We start from the raw sequence: 24,330 nt of genomic DNA, 5'->3' as shown, positions 1-24,330 counted from the left end.
CGTTTACACAATGAGTTTCTCAACTTACCTGACTATATCCCCTAAAAAGGAAAAAAAAAAAATTAATCATTGCTCAAAGATACTGCAAGACTTTAACTTTTAAATTCATCTAAATGCTTACAGCAATTGCTGCAGCATGGGTTACTGCGAAGAACTGTCTCTGTTTCATCAAGAAATATCTTACATTGCCTTATACTCGCAGCAAATATGCTTTAACAAGTGTAGGAGTCTTCTGGTGAGAGGTTGCATGCATATCTAGCTGCACATGATCCCTGCATCCTTTGGTATGCAATGCCCTCACAAACTGGCTCCCTGGGAATGACATTTTCCCCAGTATGGAGTCAGCTCTGATTTCCAAACCACTCAGTCCTTTTCAGATCTTTCCAGCACACCGACTGCACAGAGCCCAATGCAATACCTCCAATTGTTCCTCTGAACTGCAGCCATCTTTCTACAACTATGCAGAAATATTGAAGTCCTGATCCTCAAACCTTGAAACATCTGCAAAATGATATTGCAGGGCTTCTGTACAGATGAAACTAATATTTTAATAAAAAGTGTATCTCGGCAGACACCATGCTAAGGAAAGGCTTCTCAGTAGTGCTAAACAGTAATAAAAGGGAGGACCAAAAGATATTTTTATTTCATTAAAACTGAAAACTTGACATTATTTTCCCATTCAACACTAGAAAAATAAATCATTTTCTCAATGTTTTTGAAAGAAATAAGAGAGATGGGGAACAGCTGAGAGCCCAGCAGGCAGGACAAGCCTCATGACAGGGAAGGGCCACAGTTGCGTAGTGCAAAGCAAATATTTAAATCTAGCACTTCCCTGAACTGAGGCAAATGCTTTGCCAGTTTTATTTCTCAAAACTGTTCTCTTTTTCGTATGTGTAAAGTAAATACTATCTGTGTTAGACTGGTGCAGCAGAAGACATTGGGAAATCAGTTACCTTGGGTAGAGAAGTAAACCCCAATGAGTCCCTGCAGCTCCAGCCCTCCAATTGGAACTGTCATCAATGCATCAACACAAAAATTTTCAGTTTTGAATTAGAGAAAATACTCCTCCCTCAGTTTTGAAAGCAAATGTGGAACTCTACTGTCACCTGATATCCACCAGAAATTCCAGCTATGGAAAAAAACCATGCAGCAGAATTCCTCTCAAGTGAGCAGAATTATCTCCTATGTAAAAGGGTCTTTTCTGTTTCTGGGGGTTTTTTGGCTGCCTTTATTTTTCTTCTTACTTTTACATGCTACAACAGATGTACAACATTTTGTATTAGTTCCTGCTTGAATGAATAATGGAGACAGGAGCACTTGTATAAACAAGGAAAGGTATTTAATGAACATACTGTACACACTAAAGAGGCTGCTTTCTGTTGGAAGAGTGTAGAATGCATTCTTCCAAGTGCATGAAAATGCTGTAGTAATGATGAATAAATTTGCTATGAACTGGGCCAGGCATAAGCTGTCAATTGCATTTTAACCAGTGAATCAAACCTGATAATTGCTCATTTCAACATTAAAAAAAAAATATAAAAAGAAATAAAAATAAAACCCAAACACTCTCAAAGAACAGAAGGTGTCCAAAATGATAGCATAATTTTTACACAGTTTTTCATTAGAGACCATTTGTTTGTATTTCTATTTTGAAAATTCAAGCCTGCTGGTCCCAGATGAATGTGTTCCTCCAGGACTCCAATTTGTTTCATTGTATTTTCATTCATTTTCATTCTCTTCCTGGGCAAAAGTGACATTTGAAAACCCAAAAGAAAGGGACAGAGTAGTTGGAACCTCATATTTACAGCATATTTATAGCATTTGGCATGTCGGACACAGTTTTCTGAAAGATATTATTAGATTTCTCAGTGAGTGTCCTGCTGCTTTTTTCAGGACTCTGTGGGTTCAGCCGACGAAGGAAAGTGCTGAGGCTTTAAATGACTGGCTGTAGACAGACTCAAGCGAAGCACTTCATCTTCCTATGTAATAGGAGCACAATAACTACCAGACAGGATGAAACTAAAAGTCCATCCAGTCATGAGTTCTATGGCCAGTAGTGGAAACTCATAATAAATGCTTATGAGGAACAGAGTGATACCTCCCTCGTGTATTTTCCCGGCTTTGAGCTGGATGCACCACATGCATTTCATCATCATTCAGTTATTGAAAGGAGACAGCAGCACGCTCTCCCAATACAGGGATTACACAGACAGCACATGGACATGATGACACAGAGATGAGTACTGTAATGGGAGGTTGCTATGACTTTTCTCATGGTTACTGGGAAGTCGGAAGTATGGCAATGAGCACAGTAGGTGAGTGCCACGCTGTCCCACTGAAGTGGTTATCAGCATTTCAGATCCCCTGTATGCATAAAGCTGTGCAGAGGACTTTTCCAGCTCTGGAGAATAGGTTCATAGATAAGTGAGGCTGCAGCCACTCTGAAGAAGGCATTTTTTGCAACCTGCTGGCATGGGCTACCAAAAATGGCGACAGTAATTTGGCTCAGTAGTTTGAGACTAGCAAATCAAACAGTGGGTGCTGTATTGACACATATTTAGGTGACAATGACTTCTGGATTTCAATCATAGTGATAGGTGAGTAAAACAAGAATTCAGAGCTGGCACTTCCAAACTGCACAAGATTCTTCCAAAGTCCAAATACTTTGGTTAATAAGAAATAAAATCACTCATTATGCAAAATTCCCTTCACACAGGACTACAGGAAAGGCACTTCCCTTATTGATGGCCTTCAATGCACAGCTCTTCTGAAAGGAAAGATGGTCACAGTGATGTTGTAAATTGCCTCAGTCATGCAAAACAATATCTCTTAGGCCAGGGGGGAAAAAAAAATCTCAGAGATAACTTTAACAATATTTCATTGCCTTAAGTTTTTTTTCTAGTAAAGTAAGTGACAAGCACTTTTACATCATGTCATGCTCTCCACCAATTGGCTGAACACCTCCATATTTCATTACTATAGCTCCATACTTCATTTTGAGTCTTCAAAGGAAGTTGTTACAGCATTTGTAATTTGCAAATTTTTTGGGGTAATCTACTAATATTACATTGTGGGAATTTCAGCATTAAATCTAGGTCTAATCTGCTGGTTAATAGAAAAATGAAAAACAACTGAAAACACAGAAAAACCCAACCAACCAACAAAAAATGACAAAATGTTGCTAGATATCCCCAAACGATTCACACACCTGAATAAGAAAACACCGTCAAAAATACACACACCATGGGAGCTGCTACAAAATATTAACATAACTATAAACATTGAAATTAAAAAAAAGTTTACATTTGTAAATTGCTTAAACTTTAAGATGAGAAACTATTAACTAGCTGCTATTAACAGGTAAGATGGTAATTTGCCTTATACATCAGTTAAGGCACTACTGAAAACATTTCATGGATATGCTTAACTAAGCTGGATATTTATGTAAGTTGAAAGTGAAAATAGAAGGGTTTAGATACAGGAGCTATAAATACAGGATGTGGTTAACATTACTCAGCTATATGAATTCTTAAACATATTCTTCTCCCCAAAGAGTCTGTTCAAATTCATTTCTTCAAACAAATCTCCCAAAACCCACTTGTATTGTCACTTTTAACAGACAGACATGTTGGTAGGACAGAAAAGCCTTTGAAATAACACCTTTGTTTTGATGCTTGTACACAGCAAACTTGCACATGGCTTGGGAAAACTTACCCTTTCCCAATATAGCACGAGAAACAAGAACTGAGACCCCAGTAGAGCAGCACTCTGTGATTTCTCTGGCACAGGACTTTACTGTTTCTTCCTGACCCAATTGTTCATTATTTTGTACATAGACTTCTGCATCTATTTCACAAAACTATAAATATGAAGTATTTAAACAGTAGTCCTGTAACAGTTGTTGCTGTAACAATTGCTGAAACAGAAGCGAACAAATTCGTCACAGTAATCAAAGGGCAGTAAATTATATTTGTTTCATTCAGATGTTTTATTGGAAAGAGCAGGCTTCAGTGCCTCAGTCATGGAGCAGCAATATCTAGGGAATAAAGTGCTAGAGGCTAATTAATTAAACAGTTATGAAGGGACACCATGACCTTTTATTTTCCAAGTATTTATAATTATTTTCTTTAACGACTGAATAATAATCTAATCATATACAACCACATAGAAAATATGATCAATTACACACAATTTATCATAATAGAAAAGTAGCAAAAATGCTCTAAATTTTATGCAACTGTCTTTCATAGCCAATTATGGGCTCTCAGCTCAGAGTGAGAGACCATCATCATTAAATGCATTCAATTTCACATCGATAAAATTGATCCTATTAAAATAAACCTACTGGCACAAAAGGCAACTTTCACTATTTCTTTCCAATCAGCCATGAGGGAAAGGGGCCTCAATCTATTCCTACTTAAATCAGTAAGCTCTTTAAATGGCATCCGCTGTGTTGCTCACCAGCATTGCCCTCTGAACAACCATTCTGCTGTTTTTCTCAACCAGAGAGAAAAAGACTAATTTTCTTTTACTACCTCTTCTGTGCTTCATCCACTCTGACTTCACCACCATGAACATTAACCCAATATAAGAAAAATTGTTTATATGCCTCAAAGTTCTGTGCAAATAGTGAAAGCAGTAGACCTGTTCTGATCAAACATACCAATAATATCAAAACAAATTTTTAAATGTCATCTATTTAGGGGAGACTAAAGGCTAAGTATTGCTTGACCAGAAAGTATTAAACAAAAATGTCTTTAGTGACAATGTCTTGTCCCTCTGAGCTGAACAATTTTAAGTCATGTACTTACAAACAGTAATTCTACTGTGTCCAACACCATAGCAAGATGCAGCTTGTAGAAATCAGGACCACAAAGTGGTTTACTCAGCTGCTCCCTTTAGTGGCTCTGCCTAGACAAGCACGGTTTAAAGGCATGGACTTCTTTTCTACATTGTTGCACGACAGTGCGGTACATCCAAGTGCAGTACATCACTTTCAAGAATCAACTGCTTTAAAAAAACCCACTACATATCAAATAAGTAGAACAGTTTTATACATGCACAACTGCTCAATTTTATTTTAAAGGAACCAAGGAAAATTTAGATAGCAAGTTTGACATAGAATAGTTAGCAGATGTAGAAGGGGGGGGGGGGGGGGAGGGGGGGGGGGGGGAAGTACTGAAAGTATTCGAAGCATTGTGGTTTCAGGCATTTTTGTAGGCTTACATAAAAGAGAGGGTTACACCCTGCAGACCTCTAAAATTTGTACAGGTGTTCTTACTTCTTCCTGCTTAATCTGGTCATGCCTATTACTTAACAGAAAAGATAATCTGAGAGAGTATTTTCATGCTTTAATCGCATTAGATGAGTTCCAAATGAATTGCTACCTTTAGGCACTACTTTTAGTTGCAGGCAACAGAGTTGCTTGGCTTTTCTTTCTTTAACATGATCCAATCACATGTATCAAAATGTTTATGAATAAAATTAATGAATACAAAGCACTGATACTTAAGTTTTATAAAGACAGTACAAGATTAAATACAAAACTTTTAACAGGCAATAAAGGGTGAATATATGCCACATCACTACAACTTCTACTGTTGCCACAGACGTTGTGACGTATATTACTCTCCTCACAGGTATTTACAAGGGTTATTGATATTTTCTGACTTCATGGTGTTTCTCTGCTGTTATGTGCACTCAAGTATCTTCTACATTTGTGTACCTTTCAAAAGTGGAATGACTTTTACATGCCATTTCCTCATTTAAAAAATCTCCACCATTTTAGACAGTAGAAAGATAGCATTTCTATTCTATTCCATTTCTTTGGCACTATGAACACTGACACCATGCACAGAGTTAACTGCCACATTTAGAATTCTAATATAACCATTAATCAAAATTAAAATGCTTTCTAAGTAGAAGGTGGTTTAGGGGGAGAGGGCAAACATGCATTACTCAGGTAGCTTCAGATTGTCAACAGTGAACATGTTAAATCAGTGAGATACATGAAGTTTGAAACAGTCAAAAGATGAGCATTAAATAGCCTGAAATATTTTATACTGCCACAGAGCATAATGAATTTCTATCTGTCACAACCAGGAAATAGGATACAAAGTTGACATCAGGTGATAAAGGTCAGGAAACACAAATCAGTCTAATGGCACTTTTGTCATATTTTCCATATTACACACTATCAGGAATTGTTTCCCACACTATTTTTCTTCTTTACTTTAACATTCCATGTATACACAATTTCCTGTCCCAAAAAAAAAATCTACAGTTTTGCTTGATGCAAGGGAAAACTGGCATCTACAAAATCTCAGTAAGATTTGTGGTAGTGACTGGCAAGGAAAAAAAAAAAAGGAAAAAAAAAAAGTTTCAAAATCTTTGAGCTATTTTAGATAGAATACAGTTCCAAATCAAATTTATAACTGCATTTTAGGCTTAAGGATAGCTGCCCTCAATGCGCATACATGAGATGCGCTGCCACATTTCAGGTCTGCTTCTGCAAAATTTATTTCTCACTAACTATTCAGGGAATACAAATGGTTGTTAAAAATTGCATAAAGATGACAGAGAAGTGGAAAAGAGAAGGCAAAGAAGAAACACATCTAATATTTTAACCTGACAGTGTCACTATCCAGAATATTCATTAGTCCAAAATTCTCAGACAACTGAGTACATGTAATAGTTTTGACACTTCAGGGACATATTGAACCCAGCAGGATTTGGCTTGCACAGATGCCAGCTTACACCTAACTTAGACCCATTAGATTAACTCCACATACACAGATCAAAAACAAAGCACGTGTCCACCTAGTTCATGGATTCATATTTTAGCCTGAGGTATCCCAGGGAAAATAAATAGTTATGCAATGTGGCTGTAGTAGTGCATCTTTGCCATACTGCTCACTAAGGCTTTGGTCACCTCAAAAGTTTACCACACAGTTGTTCAAGCCCTGGTTAGGACATCTGTGGCAACAGTATTTGGCCTAACAGTGAATATAACTATACTAAATACAATAAAACTATACTATAAAACAAAACACTGACTGAATTTTACATCTTGTGGGGGGGGAGGTGTGGAAGTGCTGCAAAATCACAGTTTTTTTATGTTGACTGACTTAGTGTGTAAAAGCAATAACCAAGATATATAAATGAACCATTGCATTGTCCTCTCCTAACACATCTTTTAGACTTTTTGAAGACTAATTTTATATAAATGCAATTACCTGTCTGGTTTTTGAAACAATCTTTTTCACTGGTCTAAAGGGCAGGTTCAACACCAAGCTTTTAAAAAGTAGTGAACTATGCATCTGCACTACTCTACAACTGCACACACATGCATACCATAAAGAAAACTGCCCACAACCCTGTACCTTCACTAATGAGAAGTGAAGAAAAATATACAGTTGGATTGTCATGATTATTCAAGACTAACTATGGTCTTGCATTAATAGGATTCAATACTTAATGAAATATAGGAAACTCATGTATTTCCTATAAGGCTTGCATAGGAAACTCCTGTTCTTAAGCCTCCAGTCTTAAACTGTGTGACAGCTCACAGGCAGTAAAATCTGAAAAATTTTATATAGGGCTTTTTTTAAACACCAGAAATTGCATTCCATATGAAAAACAGAGAGGCAAAATGCACAATATTTTCAAAGTAAATTGAAGCTTGATCTCACTAGGAGACTTCTGGGCAAATATTCATTAAAACTGAAAGACCTGCGATCAAGCAGTATCACCCCTAAGAAAAGATGAGCTTGAACACGTTCCCCCACCCCATCCCCTTTCCTGTAAACATCCATCTGACCACCAAGGGTCATCAAATTCAGTGCAGTCTTTCATCCAGAACATAGGGGACAGGAGAGTTTGGTTAGTAAGTGAGATAACATGCAGCAAATACAGAGAAATCCAATTTTGTCAAGCTAGAAGTCTTTGGTACTTGGATGTCTTTCCAATGTCCTTCCCAGAACACCGTTTTTCAGGAAGACTGAGGAGCCTACATGCAGTAGTGTGTACTCCTTCCTATGCGTATTTACTTCAGTGTCACTCACCTGAAAATTTACCCTCTCTGAACCATAATTCTGAGTGCTCACAGGTCCAGCAGAGATCCAGCGCCCACATTTTTGAGATCCAGCTTTGTGCCACATGAAACTGAGCTAGCTGCTCCTGAACTCACAGCTGTCAAAGCTGCACAGCCATATTCATGCACTGCTCTGCTCAAACTAACATCAATTGCAGAAACAATCTGCAACTCACATTATCAACTCATGGATAAACAAAAGCTGTCCATATTTAAAGGGAGGATCATTTTCAGGGATCAGCAAAATACCCAACAGGAGTCCCAGAGAAGTAAAAAAATAAATAAGAAAAAGGAAAAAAAATAAAGAGTTTGTTTCATTATAGGAGGGAGAAACCCATCCTAAAGCAATACTTGCTGCACCACCACCCCCCAACCCCCCCATTTTTTCCCCTTTATAGGCTTTTGAAAAATATTAATAATATTCCTTTAAAATCACATTTTTTTTTCTTAAGAGAATTTTCTCAAGGGCTGGAAGTATGTTAACACAGAAAAAGTTATTTTCACACACCCCCCATGCCCTGCCCCTCAGTCACAAGGTAACATGACGGATTTCATAAATTAAGGAAACGAGCAGAAAATTCAATTTTTCCCATATAAAATGCTATTAATTATATATTAACTTACATAACCATGACCATCTCAATAAACTTTCCAATTACAGTTTGGAAGTATTCTTTAAGATTGACATCATTAATACAAATGAAAATTAATGGAAATTTCACAATGTCCTTTAGTGCATCAACAGAAAAGCATTCCCCAAGGGAATTAAGGAGTGCCTATATTTAGCAGCAACATACAAGAAAATGGCTGGAAAAAACACTGGCTCTTCAGTAGTCCTTCTTATGTTCACTTCCTCCATTTTTCTTGGAAGGTCTTGCCGAAGAAAGGCAAAGGATAAGGTTTTATTTGTTAACATGGCAACTATAAATATGATTTGGAATACAGGATTCAAGGAAAGCTGGCTGTAAACAAAATGTAATCAGCAAAAGTGCAGATGATATATAGTGTTTCGGTGAATAATGCTTTCCTGTGGTTTTATGTGGCTGGAGTGGAAGAATCTTTCAGCAGCTTTAACTAAAACTGAATCTGTCTTACATTCATCACCCTGTTAACAACTACAGGGAAACAGGCACACACTTATTCAGGTCTGACATTCTGCCTGAAGACTTTCTCCTTTCTCTTTCCTAATTTAGGAGATTCTTTTTTCCATCGCTTTCAAATTAAACCTTGACCAGTAAAACAATAGAATACTGTGGAAAAGATCCTGCAGCGCAAAGTCTATCAGAAGCGCTAACTTCAACAATATGTGAAGTAATACCAGCAGATTTTCCATGTTCTCTAGCTGCAAAATCAGTTTTGCGATCAGTCACTTCTCTGGACCCTCAAGAAGGTGAGTGCATTGAGGGCTGCAAGAGGGTGGCTGGGAGCACAAAGGCGGCGCTCATGCTTTTTTTCCACACCCTGTGGTCCCATGTGCTTCCCCAACTACATTCTTATGCAAGACTGTATATGTAGCTAGCTAGGTCTAATTTAAAATTCCTCACTTAGACAACACTTTCTTGCATTCAGCTGGTACACAGCTGCCTTAGTCAGTCAGAACATTTCGCAGGAGGTTGGTTTTGCTCAGAGGTGGACATCTCTGATGCCTGCTATAAATTAGTCTATGAGCGCATGTAAATGGAGATTTATTGCATTATGTTTGGCGAGTTTCCTTGTGAGAAAATGCTTTAGAAACAGTAAAATTAACCCAAAAATAATACCATTTTGAGTGCACATATGTCTGAGAATCATATTTGCGAGCTCAATAATGAGCAGCAGTCTTTGACAACAGAGATCTTGCTTCAGTTGGGAAGTCAGGGAAAGGGAAATAAATATTGAGTGGGTGCATTTTGTTGATAAAATCACACTCTCCGAGGTACTATACACATCGTTATAAAACATTAATGTATTGCATTCTGCATATTACATTACATATTATTTACAATGCATTCAATTAATAATATTATCTATATTACTGTAATAGATGGCATAACAGGAGGCTGCAGCCAGGTGTTCTTAGTGCTCACGTAATCAAAATTTATCTAAGGAACTTTAAAAAACATGTTTGCTTGCAACCTTTTGAATAGTTAAACAGCTGCTCAAATGGGAAAACATGTAACTTCCTGCTACAATGGTGCATTTAGTCCACAAATTCCTGATTTTATTTCCTTTAATTTCAAGAACCACAACTATACTTTAAAAAACAAAACACAAACCACTCCAGAGCTAGGCAGTTTTTAAGACAGAGTCTGATTTTGTATTTTCACCTTATAAAACTTCATTGTAATATGACCATATACACAGATGAGGCTCTATTTAGGTCAGTTAACTGTCCAAATATCTTTTTGCAAAAGACAACAAAAGTGTTCAATATCATACTAATTAATATCAACATAGCTGTGTGGCTCAGAAACAACAACAACAAAAAAAAATCAAATCAGATTTAGAGCCACCCACTGAGCTGAAAATATTTAGAATTATGAGTGCAGCATGCTGTAATGAAGGATTTCACAAGCTCCACATTCTTACTGCAGACAGCTTGTACATTAAACATTTGATGATGTGAGAAAAACAGAACACATTCTGCAAAAACCTTCTGTCTAGTGTAGCAACAAAAATAAATATTTCATTGAAAAATCCTCAAACCTGTAAACGAAGCACTATAAAATTTTTCTTATACAGAATCGGTGTTATCTTCTGGGTGGCCGAGTATGTACCAAGCAAAATAAATGAAGAAGTTCTGCTAAAAGCGAAACTTTCTCTTTCCTTTGTGTTGGGCTACTCAGAATACAAAGTCTTCCCTGAAAATCTGGGTTGTATTTCGATATTTTTTAAAACACTGCGTATAGCTTGGCACAACGCACACCCAAGAGGGTTTGTTACACACTAAACGCTTTGGCATTTCAAAACATTTAAAAGGCAACCTACTGACATATGACAAATTTCCACAGACAGCAGCAGCTGCATGGCCTGGTGCTGTTGCCACTATTAACCTCGGTTACAATTTGATGGCTGAATTAAGTTGTCTGCCAGCAGTTCCAGCTGGCATAATACATTACAATGTGCTGTCACGCTGTTTATCTATGGTCAGTGTTGTGACATGCTGAGCTCCGTGTGTTTACCCTCTTCCACAGATAAAGCATAAATCCTGGAACTTCATGCAAAGTAATGATTTCTTGAGGTTATAGCCAATCCAAACCCTATCAGTTCTGGTTTGATAGGTTTCATCAAAATGAAGTTATAAACAAATTAAATTCTCTCATCTCTGCACACTGTGGTACCATACATGACAAGACTTGAGAAAAGTCTGGCCAAAAGATGCTGCTGAATGGCACTTTGGAGGCAAATAAAGTTTCATATCTATATATTGCCTGGCTTTCAGACTGCTCTCGGAGCTGGAATAGTCCCTGGAAGATCAGTATAAACTCAGTGTAATCTCCAGAAAGCTACTTCTGGATGGCACCTAATCTTGACTTGACAAAGATGCACAATCCAATTCCACTTCCAGCCTCCATGTGCCCTGGATTCTAAGTGTTAATAAAAGACACATTTGTGGGATACCAAAAAATACAATTTTATCATTAACACTTTTACTAATGCCCCTCATTTTAAAGCAAAAGTGCCCAACTTACTGTCCACAGGTACAGGCATTCCAGCCCTGCTGTCCTGTTTTCTGAGGGTACCTGCAGAGAAGTCAGGCTGCAGACTTTCTCATTCCACAGTCACAATAAAAAAAAAAGCCCTAACCTGTTTACCCTCATTATCATTTATTAGGTATCTAAAAAATAGGAAAACTGTAAACCACAGCATGTTCATAAGCTGTATTGCTCTAACAGGCTAAGTTTGGTACTGTATGCGCCTATGACTGACTTTAAGAAGAGCAATAGAGGGCAATTCCACTGGCTCATTTTGGGATGCTGGGAATACTTCACACAATGGTATTCTGACAAGCAACTTGTTATTTGAGAAACAAATATTTCTTGCCCTCTCCAGATGTAAAAATAAGTAGGGTTTGAGATTTTCATGCATTCAGTGTTTTTTAATGGCATTGTCCTTCATTATTTCTAATAGTGAATAGAAACAAGGAGGCTATTACCAATGTTCCCATGTGGAGTTAATAGGAAGCATCCTCATCTCTGCCATTTCACCAACTTCTCAGGATGTGATTTGACATGCTGGTTTTGCCTGCTCTAACACTGGCCACTCTTATTCCCCCTTCCTAATTACATCAGCAACATCACATTAATGAAACATTACGACTTACTAAGTAGCTCCTCCACAAGACAGTGCCTGATCACTTCTAAGAGGTTAAGTTCTTTGCAGTTACAATAATTCTCTTTGAGCTGTTCTTCAGTCCATACCAAAAGCTCAGAGAATAATCAAGTAACAATTTTGTTATATGCTTTTCTGAAATAAAAGAGTTTTAAATGGAGTTGTGGGATTGTTATTTTATGTGGGTTTTTTTTGGTTGTTGTGGTTTTGAGGGTTTTTTTTGGGGGGGTAAGGGGTAAGAGGGTGATGTCTTTTGATTAATGGGAATGAGAGTCTTTCCCAAGCAAGCAAAATGTGTAAGGAATGCAGAACGAAGCCCTTGAGGTATTTGGGGGATGGTGAGGGAAACAAAATTAAAAGTGACTGAGGTGCCTCTGTTAAAACCATCTACTTTGTAAGCACATGAACATTTCCTCATTAAAGATTCATAAGGACTTTATAGTTTTAATGCACATGTGGCCAGTGTTACAGTTCAATAGCCAGAACTCTTGAAAAGAGGAAACAAAAAAGTGAAGACACTTTACTATTTTCTGCTTCTTCCTTCATGGGAGATAGAAATCTTTTTTAAACACCAAAGCACAGTTGCTGAAAAAAACTGCCATTCTGCCATTCAGGTCTGAACAGATGAAAAACAAATCAGTATTTCTGCTGCAATTCATATTCACAGCCACTACCCACTTTCACTTCTGAATTTCTGTGTTTTCTTGCCCCAATAAAGGATGAAATAATGTCCCTTAGTCACAAATCTTTTCTATAATCAACAAGCTGTTGGTGAGGAGCACCTTGAATGTCTCAATAGTTGCAAATGATAAGGTGGCACCAAAAAAAGGCACAAAAGGATTTCAAAAGGGAATGAAGAGCCCTCCCTATATTAAGTTTCAAGTTTTAACACAGAAGGTTTGGCACTGGATTTCCGCAGGCCACCTAGGATACTTAAGACTTAGCAGGATCTAGTTGCTGTTTAAGAATGCACTGGTTTTCTTTATTTCTTCAGATCGTTTTCTTTGTTGCTTTATGTCATTTTTTTCTGGTGAAGGTTATACACCAGTTCTACTATAGCCTGTTGTGTTTCAAATGTGGAGACATCTCTTTAAAAGGAGGCACCATGAGGCTGTTCTACAAGCCGGGTAATGTTACTTAATTTTTGCTGAAAGAGTGAAGAGCTTTATCCTGCTCTTTTCCTTGTGATTTTCTTGTATAGGCCACATGACCCATTTGACTTTTTCAGGGTTCTTTTATTTTACTGTTTGCCAGAACGTTATCTGCATCAGGCAAAAAGGTCTGACTTTAGACAGAAGATTGGCAGACACCAGCAAACCCTCAGTAAGCCACCAAAGCTTGTACCAGGGACTGAAGAAAGACTGAATTACGTGTCATTCTGGCATAGTTGCACAAGGAAAAGTTCTGCAACAAAGCAAGTAACTGTGTAAGGATTGCCTTGTAGAGTGATTACATTTATTGAATTATTTTTTTCCCCAAAGATAGACTCCTAAGTCATTTTTTCCAGTGTAACATGGGCCATTCACTCATTGGTTAGACACCCCACCCCTCCACCCCCTTTAGTGTTATGCAACACATATATGAAGTGCATTATTTTTAAGCTGTATGAATTACTTCTCATCCTCCTCCTCCCTTGTGCAGAGTGTGGGACTCCCTCTGCAGTATTCATGACTCATTCTAGGCATGGGGAACACAAACCAAGCATCTAAATGCAGGTTTCCGGCAATGTCCTAGGGCAGACCTATCTGGCCTGCTCAAGTAATGCCACATACCTGTGGACTGAGAAGATTCAGAGCAACTTTTTCAGCAGCTCTCTGCTACTCTCACTCCTCACTGTGTTAGTATCAGCATGCCATCAGTCACAGCCATTCTGCATTTACACCTTCACAAGTTACCTCCAAAACTTATGTATCAACCTAAATTTCCCAACCCTGCTCTTTCCATCTTGATTTATATTTAGTCTCACACTCCATTTCTACTGCTCCTGTTTTTATCTTCTCTTTCATGATTTTCAGTTATTAATTATAAAGACAGAGCCCTTAGTCCTCAGGGACCTTAAAGTCTTAGTAACAATATTGCTATCTACAAAGATCACCTTCATCTTCAGTTCAGTTGAACACCCATGGTTCCCTGATATTGGTTAATGTGCCATTTGGCTTTTAGTGTTGTAACACTTCAAAATGAGATGAGAAACTCAGAAAGCATCACTCTGCACTCCATCCAGGCTACCTAAATCCCTGATAAAGCAGGCAGCCTTCCTATACATTAACTTCCAATTCCACCTAGCTTCTTGTTATAATAAATACAACACTACCTCCCCTATATTAGTAAAATATTTAGTGTTCTCCATTTCACTTTAATTCCCCAGAATTATTTGTCAAGAAAATTCCCTAGATCCCAAGATAATTATCTCACTATTCAGACAGACAGAATATTTTTGTAGCAAATGAGCACATCTGTACCACGACAGGCTCAGTTAGAGATTAATAGGGAGTACTACTATTCTGCCTGCAAATTTTCATGCTCACACTATCTTACAGCAATATTAAGAGTAACAGATTAGACCATATGCTTACCATAAAAGTCAGTCACAAAAGTATCCAACCTACCTGGTAGCAGCAACAAAGTATCGGGAAGATGCGAAATGTCAATTTGATCAGTGTAAGTTTGTTTAATAATACTCCTCATACTTTGACTCAGTATCACCTTATTCTTGTGACTGTAGAGAGTTTATTATTAACTGTTCTATAGGATTACACAATTCTTATGCCCACATCTAAGGGCAAAACCATTCAAGCTGAAAACTATACTGAAGGATACCGTAAACAGAAAGAGCAATTTCCACCTGGGTTTCTAAGAACAAGAAAAGAGGATATTTGCAGAGCAGCTATTTGATATATCACCATGAGGTAAATTTCCAGGTTCCTTATGATAGAATTCTATAGCCTACAGCAGCCCTTGAAACACCATTTCTTAAAAATCTTTTAACAAATTACTTTTACTGGATATTTTCATGATGTTTATATCAAACACACACATATCAGGTACCAAGTGAACATTGCTAGATCACTGAGTTCATCGTCTAACATAAATCTTTGGAGAAATGTAACATATTCTTTAAAAGCTTGCATCTCAGCCAAATGAAAACAGATCAGTATAACTGTGCAAGACCACATCTGAAACAGAGAGACAAATCTCTGCCAGACTTCACATCTGAGTATTTCCAACCTGAAAATAACAGTGTTGAAAGAAGAGAGGGGAATGGATAAAAATCTCAAATTTTGCATTATTTCTTTAAATCTTGGCCAAAACACTTTCCCATTTGTCCTCAGAAAGAACCCAGCTGCTTCTTAATGAATCTCTGTAAGAAGTTAACCCCTGGCTTAACCTAAAATGAACCAAACCACCACCAAAAGATCTGATAAAATTATTTGCACTAGAGATTAAAAAAAAAACAGAATTAGAACAGATCTCTACTAAGCGTTCCAAAGAGACTTTTCTGTAAGGAAAGAAAAGTTAAATCTTCCTGTTTTAACCTTTTAAATGAAGATTCTTAAAGGTAAGTTTTGCACAAATAATCTGTAGAATGTTACATTTGCCTGAAGGATGGCAATGTTGCTTTTAATGACAGTATCTCTAGGCAAATAAAGTATACAATTCTATTAAATGGTTATAAAAATAGTGCATAAAACAATTCAGAAATAATTCTATGGTGCATTAAATGACATTACATTTTTTTTCTCATAGAAGGAATTTATGACCCCTACTCATCATGCAACCAAGCAAAGCAGGAATTAAACATGATATCTCAGATTATATAAAAACCCAAAGCAATCCAAAAGTATGGGAGATACGCAAGAACTGGACCACCAAGCGTTATTCTAAGCAAAAATCCTGCAGATCAAATGATTCCTGATGTGCTTGTTGCTGATGAAAATTGTGTTATGTTAAGAATAGATTGACCTTCAGCATCACCTCAGCAAGAGGTTTGTTTAGGCTAAGATAAAAGATACATTTTTTTTTGCCTGGTAATTGCCAATCAATTTTGTGATGGTAATCACTGATTTATTTTTGTTTTGTTTTAAATAATCTTCTGATAAAGGTTTACTTACCAATAATAGACAAAATAACCTGGAAACAGGAAGGCAGATCATCAAGGGGTTGTGTGTACATATAGGGGTATTTTCCTTACACAAACTGTAACCTTCCTCTGCAAGGCGTGGTAAACTCTAATCACTTCAATTGCCTCCTTCTCTGAGAGGGAGAAGAGGAGGGAGCAAAGAGGGGTCAGAGGATAACGACCTGCAGCAGTGCCTCCTATTGTGCTCCCTTCTTGCATTGTTCACTTAAGACTTTTCTCAGACGTTTTTAGGAATGAAGCAATTAAGAAGCAAAACAGCCACCTTCACTTTTGATTCTCTAAAGTCAGGTAGGATAAAACTAAATAGGTGCACTTAGGCAAATATCATAGTAATAAAAATAAATCCCTTGGGTTGAGCAATATAAGAGATGTAACTGAAGAATAAAATAATGGATTATTAAGAAAAAGCAAGCATCCAAGCCAGAAAAATAAAGCTGATATACTCCCAAATTTAACATGCAGAAAATACACAGAGTAGCTGACATGCAAAAGGGAAAAATGCAGCAAAGAACAACAAAAGCTTTGACTTTTAGCATTCTGGGATGTAGATAGCTTGCTGTATAATTGGCTGACTGACTGTTCTGCTAACTTTCTGGGTGAGTGGTGGAGCAGGCAGGCTGCCTTCTTTCAGGCCCACTGCTGGCAAATTGACACTGATATCATGTATACATGCACACACATTCTCCTTTTAAATTTCTTTAAATCCATGCTCATTCTGCCTCACATGGGAGCTCAAAACTTCAAATGGGAAATGAAAGATCATTGCATTTAGAAAAAACACTGACAAACTGTCAGTATTGTTCTAATCTATCAGTTCATACTCAGCTAACCTGAAATTATCCTAGAAATCGATATAATCATTATTTTCATTCTCCAAGGTAGAAATCCATGATGATTCATGCTGTTCTTAATGTCAGAATATCAACTTAGCAGCTAGAGGTAATACAAGCAAAATAAAGTTGCATATAAAACATTTGAATATTGCAAATAAAACATTTCTTCTCAAAGTCAAGATCAATACAAGTTGCTCAGCTTTACTACTGTCTCAACACTGAGAAAAGTGAAGTACCATTTCTTGTTTTACTTCAGCCTGTGTATTGAAGGAGGAAAGCAAGCAAGCAAGCAGCAGTTGCTCTCATAGCTTACTCTTTTTACATTAGCCTATTACTAAAGTGACAGTAAAATGAGTCTATCTGCCAGTATAAAAAGGTTCTTTCAGTCATTCTGCAAGACTCATAATACCTTGCATGATCCTGTCTGCTTTTTCCTGGCTTACCACCCTTCATTAGGGCTTGTTTTTCATATATACTATATGCCATCTTCTAAATCTTGTTGAACTATACAGTTACTTCGATTATCAGAAAAGGTTTGGTTTCAGAAAATTTTCTTCATTTCTGGGAAGACTAACTGTGGATCATAAAGAAGTGTCCATGCTACTAACCCTTCCCAGCTATTTCATATATTTTAAGTTTTGTGTAAGCTCAGTTAATGAAAACAGTATCCACAGCTGCTCTTATATGTAACTAACTTACCAGGAAAATTGGGTAATGAATGTGACTTCATAGTGTACCACAAGTGACTTCAATAGTCATATTTACAAGCTCTGAAACATGCGAGCATTGAAATAAATAAACAAAAAGCACACAGCTAATGCTCTGCAGTTCATTAAGAATACTAGAGTTCTAGTCTGTTGAACCTCAACCCCACTAAGACACATTAAGCAGTTAAAGAAATTCATTGGCCAAGGTAATAACAAAAGAAAGCGTGGTGTACCCCGTGTTAGCATGTTGCGCAAGTTGAAGCAGCAGCAGCAACAATGACAGGCCTATACCAGTTTTTGCATATGTTGGCATCAGCCCAGAGTCCTGAAGAGTTCATGTTCTGGTTGCTGGCATACGCTCAACTTCATGCATCCAGTATACATCCTTCATAAATTATGATTTTTATATTCTTTGTACATATTAACCAGAGTTTCACTGCCCAGCCTGCACCTCTCTTTTCCTAAAATGCTTGCTGATGAAATAGCTGCTTTGCAGCCTGCCAGCAATGTTTTCTGAAGAAACATGGGCTATTCCTGTGAAAAAGAGTGGTACCCTGGGGAATAGCACCTCCATAACATGGAGGTGTGGAAAGCCACAAGTGTTATTGAGAGGCATTAGGCAAGGCTGCAGAAATGAAACTTGGCTTCGGTCACTTATGTGAGAATTAAACCCTAATTATTTTATTGGGAAATCATCATGTGAGAATGTGCTACTGGATGTGGGGGGGGAATGGGCCAACATTAAGAAAGACTATAGGACTTCATAATTATTTGCATGTCTAAATAATTATAGAGGTAAATACACATAAAATCAAAGTAACCAAAGGTTATTTCGACACAATATGAATATGCAAAAAAAAAGAATGATGTAAGAACACAAACACAGTGACAAAGGACAACTTTCTAAAAACAGGAATACATGCCTATGAAATTAATTTCACCTACAAACAGACCTTTGGGGAATTTTCAAAGGGGAGAGATCTGAAAGGAGTAAACAAAACTTTAGGACACACATCCACTAGCTTAGCAACTCAATACAGAGGTGGGAGGACGAGAAATTTCCTTATCTCAGTAAGAAGGAAAGACGGAAGTCTGCATAAAGACCACTTCCAATACATGGTATTGTTAACTCCTTCAAACAATTAGGTGCCTTCCCATGTTCCCTGTGTGTTCTCCCTCCACCCCTCTGCTAATATTTCTGATGTTATGATACTATTTTTCCACTTTCACTAAATGTTTTTCCTTTCATTGTCACTACTTAACATAAATTAGAACAAGAAAAGTAGGAAACGGCTGAATGAAAGAGAAACTATGTCAGAGCTCTTAGCTGAGATTGATTTTTTTTTCCCTCTTAAGGTAAGTCAGAATCTGAAGATGAGTAGACAGGTACAAGAAACCAGGGAGCAGCTGCTATGTGATAACAGTCAGAAAGGAAAAATGAGTGAAATGCTTTTTTAGCTTCTGAAGGAAAAGGCATTTAATTTCATTTACACAAACTACACAGTCCCACTACCCATACACTTGAATGCAACCTGAACTGGTCCAGTACTGAAAAATGTTTAGGTGTCTGTGTTGGTATAAAATTGCTGGCATGCTCATGCTTAATGTCAGTTTGGACCGATAAGGATTTATTGGTTACAGTGGCAAAGACACATAAAAAGAATTAGTTTCTTTTTTTTTTAAACCCTGTGACACATTACAATTTCTTCTCCTCTGACACATTATAATTTTTAGGGACATTATTTTGAACTGAAGTTTCAGTGTTCTTAATGGAGTGCTGGAAAGCAATGAATGGAGTGGCCAGTTTATGGTGTTTATGATGAGAGGGAAGGTTGAAAAAGAAATTCTTTTTATCCCTGGAAACTCAGCCTGGCTGCAGCCCATTCTGGTCTTACATTCCTAAATATTTCTGTAAGTTCACATAACCCTGTACAGTAAGAAAGCTTTATATAGTACTCAAACTTCACTCAAATAGGAGAATTGTCCCTTTGGTGGCACTTGCACTTCTCAGAAATACCTAAAAGCAATTAATGGTACAAACGGGGTATCAAATTCTCAACTTAGCTGCTGACACAGTACAGTAAACACTGTTTTGTTCTGAGCACAATGTACTTTAAACTCCCATTTCAGCTGAGAAGCATTTCTTTAAGGTCTTTAAAAAGAATTAACTTTGCATTGGGAAAGAAATGTGAATATTGAACATTAAAAAACTGGAAGGAACACTAGGTGAAAATAAATGCATCGTGTCCCTGGGGAACATACATTTGCTTTAAGTGGCCATTAATTATAGCATCATAGCAAAAATGTTACAGTTATGGTTGAGAGACAACCACACTTCTTAATAATTTTGGGGGGGTTTCAGGCACCTACAATTAAAATATTTTTTTCCTGATTTAGCATCTTTCATGTATTTTTTTTTTCATAGCCAGAAATTGATTTTGAGAGCTTCGAGCTGCCGCCTTGACAGTTTTCTGGGTTGTAATGGCATGATAAAAACATTATGTGTGCTTCAACAAGTTGATTGCATTATGTTAACTCAAGTGGTTTATTTTTAACTCAAACTGCTTATTTCTGCAAGATGAAGCTTGCTGTCATTTCACAGAACAATTTTATTCTTTTAAGTTCACAAGCAAGCACCCATTTTTATTACAGCAGAATGTTTCTCTCTGTATTCTCTTCAGCAAAACACTTCCTAAAGCAGAGCATAGAGGAATTTTGTGATTCTTTTTTTTCCACAGAATATGTGTATAGCTCGGACTATACAAACATCCTCTATAGCTCTCCCAGTCACTTTCCATTTCAAGAAGGAGGCAATTTGTGTTAACACAAGACAGCTTATCATGTGCTAAGTCTGCATGCAATTTTCTCGTGAGAACAACCATTTTGTACCTACTTGACACATGCAGCACTACACTACACCCTACTAATCAATTCTGTCTATATTAAGAAGTGGGGAGGAAAACTGCCCACAGCTGTTATATTACATCAGCTTCCCTAACTACTTCAGACAACTCATCTTGGGGATTTTTTTTTTTATTTAAACTAAATTGGCATAAAATATAGCCTTTCTTTTCAAGTTGGGGTTTTTTTTGTGTGTTTTCTTTTTTTCTTCGGGGGTGGTGTGTGTGTTGCCTTTTCCTTTTTCTCCTGCCTTCTCAGAGACTACTGGTGAAGTGTCAGAGAACAAGCTACACTTTCTGCAGGCATCCCCCATAAGTTTTGATGGCAACAAGCTTCCAGGGTCATTGCATACTCGTGTTTTCATCAGAGCTAGTCTTATAGACATGAACTTTTGGAAGAGAATAGCCCTTTTTTTGTTTGGTTTGGTTTTTTTTGCTTACAAGTAAGCAAATGAGAAGTTTCTGTCAATTAATAAAGTCAAAGATAAGAGCTTAAAAAAAAAAAACACACCCAAAAAAAAGTTATCAGTAGAGCCAAGAGAACAACAGGGGTTTGGAACTAGATGATCTTTAGAGTCCCTCCCACTCAAACCAATCTACGAACTCTCTGAGAGCAAAGGATGGAGTTTGAAGCTTTCCTTCTGAAACTGACTTCTACCCAACAAGACTGTGATGTTGAAATGTTCCTCTTCAGAAGCACCAAACCTCAGTCCTCTTGACATGCTATAGACCACACTGCATATAAACACAATAAACATTATTTTTTGGAATTCGAAAACATTATTCCATCAATAGCCTACAGCTGAGGGACCAAAACCACAAAACACTGAACACAACTACTCTGTCAACTTACCCTGCAGCTCATTTCACAAGATTACCTCAGTTATCAATCAACTAACACTGATTTTTATCAGGTTGGCATCACAGTCTGCTGCTCTGTGATTCCACACAAACCACCTTTAACCCACATTTCTGGGTTTCCTACTTCTCCAACCAGTCTGACACTTCTTTATAGAAAAGACAGCTAGCTTGCATCCTGCCTAAGTGGTACAGATCAGCTTTATCATTTAGAAAAGATTCTATACTATGCAAATGCAAATCAGTTGAAATTAAATACTGACATCTGTGACAAAGACATTCCTGAAACTGCTGTGTCCCCACAGAACATTTTTATTTTGCCACGCTAGCAATTCCAACAAAAATCTGTTTTGTTAGTGAAAAGAAAATGCAAATAGCTACACTCAAAAGTATAGCAATGCAACCTGGCAAACCACTGTCATCTTACGTATCATTACCATACCGCATACGTACCAGCAATTGGCAACTTCATGCCCAAGCTGCAACCATAGTTTCACTGGAGAAATGTAATCTCAGCAACACAAGCAGAATGGCATAAATGCCCATCATGCCAAAGAGCAGCACCAGCAGGAGAATGCAGTGTGACAAATCTTGTGTCTCATTATTAAATTAAGAGGAAAGACTTGGCCTTGTGGATCACCTTTTTTCTATCACAGGAGGAAAAATAACACCACAAGAACCAGAAAAAACAGTGTGGTAGTTTAAGCGCGCCCCCCCCCCCCCCCCCCCCCCCAAAGACACTTAAGGTTGAAAGATGGGAACACTTGGATCTGGACCCTTGCACTAAAACTATGGCAATAAATTTATTAAGAAATTTTGCAGGTTTAATACTGCTCTTTTTAAATAGCACTATAATGCCCCAAAAGGGAAACTTCTCCTTTTACAATTGCTGGGGGGGTGTTATACATTATGGCATAGCAGCTCTACTCAACTAGACATATGCAGTATTTTCCTGCTGTCTCATCCTCTAAAATATAAAATACATGACATCTAACAGTCTGTATAGTGACTTTGTACTGGTAAATAACAAATTATTAAAGGAAAAATGCATTATCTTTCTGTCAGTCTACATTACAAGTGCTTTGATAGTTACTTTGTGCTCGTACGACTTTGAATATATTTGCCTATTAGAGAAGGGGTAATGTAATTTTCCTTTCAATTTTTAACTCCTCTGGCAGCTATATGAAGAATAACATGAGTTTTACAATTCCTGAGATAATGCTAACTCTCCCTGATGCTGCACACTAGGACACAGGTTCTGGATTCCAGAGAGTTTGGGGAGGTTTTTTTGTTGGGTTTGGTGAGTTGGTTATTTTTGGCGGGGGGAGATGGGAGAGGGAGGGGGAGGTGAGGTGTCAAAAAACGCACATACTCAACTTCTGCACAACTACATGAGTAAATTATTGCTAGTCACGGGATGCAATTGAGAGATCCATAAAGCATTATAGCATTAAAACAACAAGGTAATTTTTAATTGTCTGCCTTCCTTGGCTTGTGACATTGACTGGGCCAGTTCCTCTAGTTCCTCAAAATTTCCATGCAACAATGGCAAATTAGATATACTCCTTCCATGCAAGTCACTAAAATATTCCCTTCAGCCACATAATATTGATGTTGAAATGCATGTCACCCTGCAATCCTTCTATACAAGGATCAACAGTGGTTTTCTATTCCATGATATTTTCAAAGCTGCTTATGTCACCCAGCAGGTATTCTCATCAAAATACAGTAGTCAGGGCATCCATGGGCCACTCTCATTTTATTCTCATAATACTGGACCCAGAAGATACACATGCATCAATTGGGTGTGATAGTAGTACTAGGAGAGTTAGAGTATCAGTTCTGCAAACCCAAATTCCTAATGCTGGGTTAGCATTTGATTCATTACATTCACTCTTGCTCATCATATTTCTGATATAATATCGCTCACATTAAAAAAATAATACATATGACAGGACAGCTACAGCTTATTTACTTTCATTAAAAAATAAAAATTACAAGTAGATCTACTTTCTAGCAGGATTTTAACAATTTTCAATGGAAATAGAATAGGACAGGATAGAATAGGATAGAATAAACCAGGTGACCTCCAAGGTCATCGCATCCAACCCATCAACCAACACCACCTAATGAACTAAACCATGCAACCAAGCACCCTATCAAGTCTCCTCCTAAAAATATGTTAATACAAGTGTTTTATATATGGATCCATCTTGTTTGACAGTCACACCAGATAATATTAATGGTAGAATAGATTAAATTTATGTTTGGACTAAAACTGAGCCTAAAAAGTCAACCGAGAAAAGAGGATGACCTCAGCCACATCCCCTGCAACCCTGCTAGAAGTTGGCACAGTCCTCTCAGATACAGAGATGTGGCTGCACTGCGTTAGTCTTCTCACTAAGACAGTGAGGAGATGTCATCAAAGATGACAGCTTGAGAGATCCACCTGACATTCAGCATACACCATGCTTGGATTAGTGTCATG

At 37.5% G+C, this 24,330-nt stretch overlaps 1 protein-coding gene across 1 annotated transcript in view; it reads right to left on the bottom strand.

Annotated features, from left to right (window-relative positions):
• Window positions 1-24,330, bottom strand: part of ADGRA1 (adhesion G protein-coupled receptor A1) — a 255,796-nt gene that overhangs the window by 184,877 nt on the left and 46,589 nt on the right. The window lies entirely within an intron of this gene.

Source organism: Dryobates pubescens, chromosome 8, assembly GCF_014839835.1.
Source record: "Dryobates pubescens isolate bDryPub1 chromosome 8, bDryPub1.pri, whole genome shotgun sequence".
Taxonomy (NCBI): Eukaryota; Metazoa; Chordata; class Aves; order Piciformes; family Picidae; genus Dryobates; species Dryobates pubescens.
This window is presented reverse-complemented; position numbering and strand designations above follow the sequence as displayed.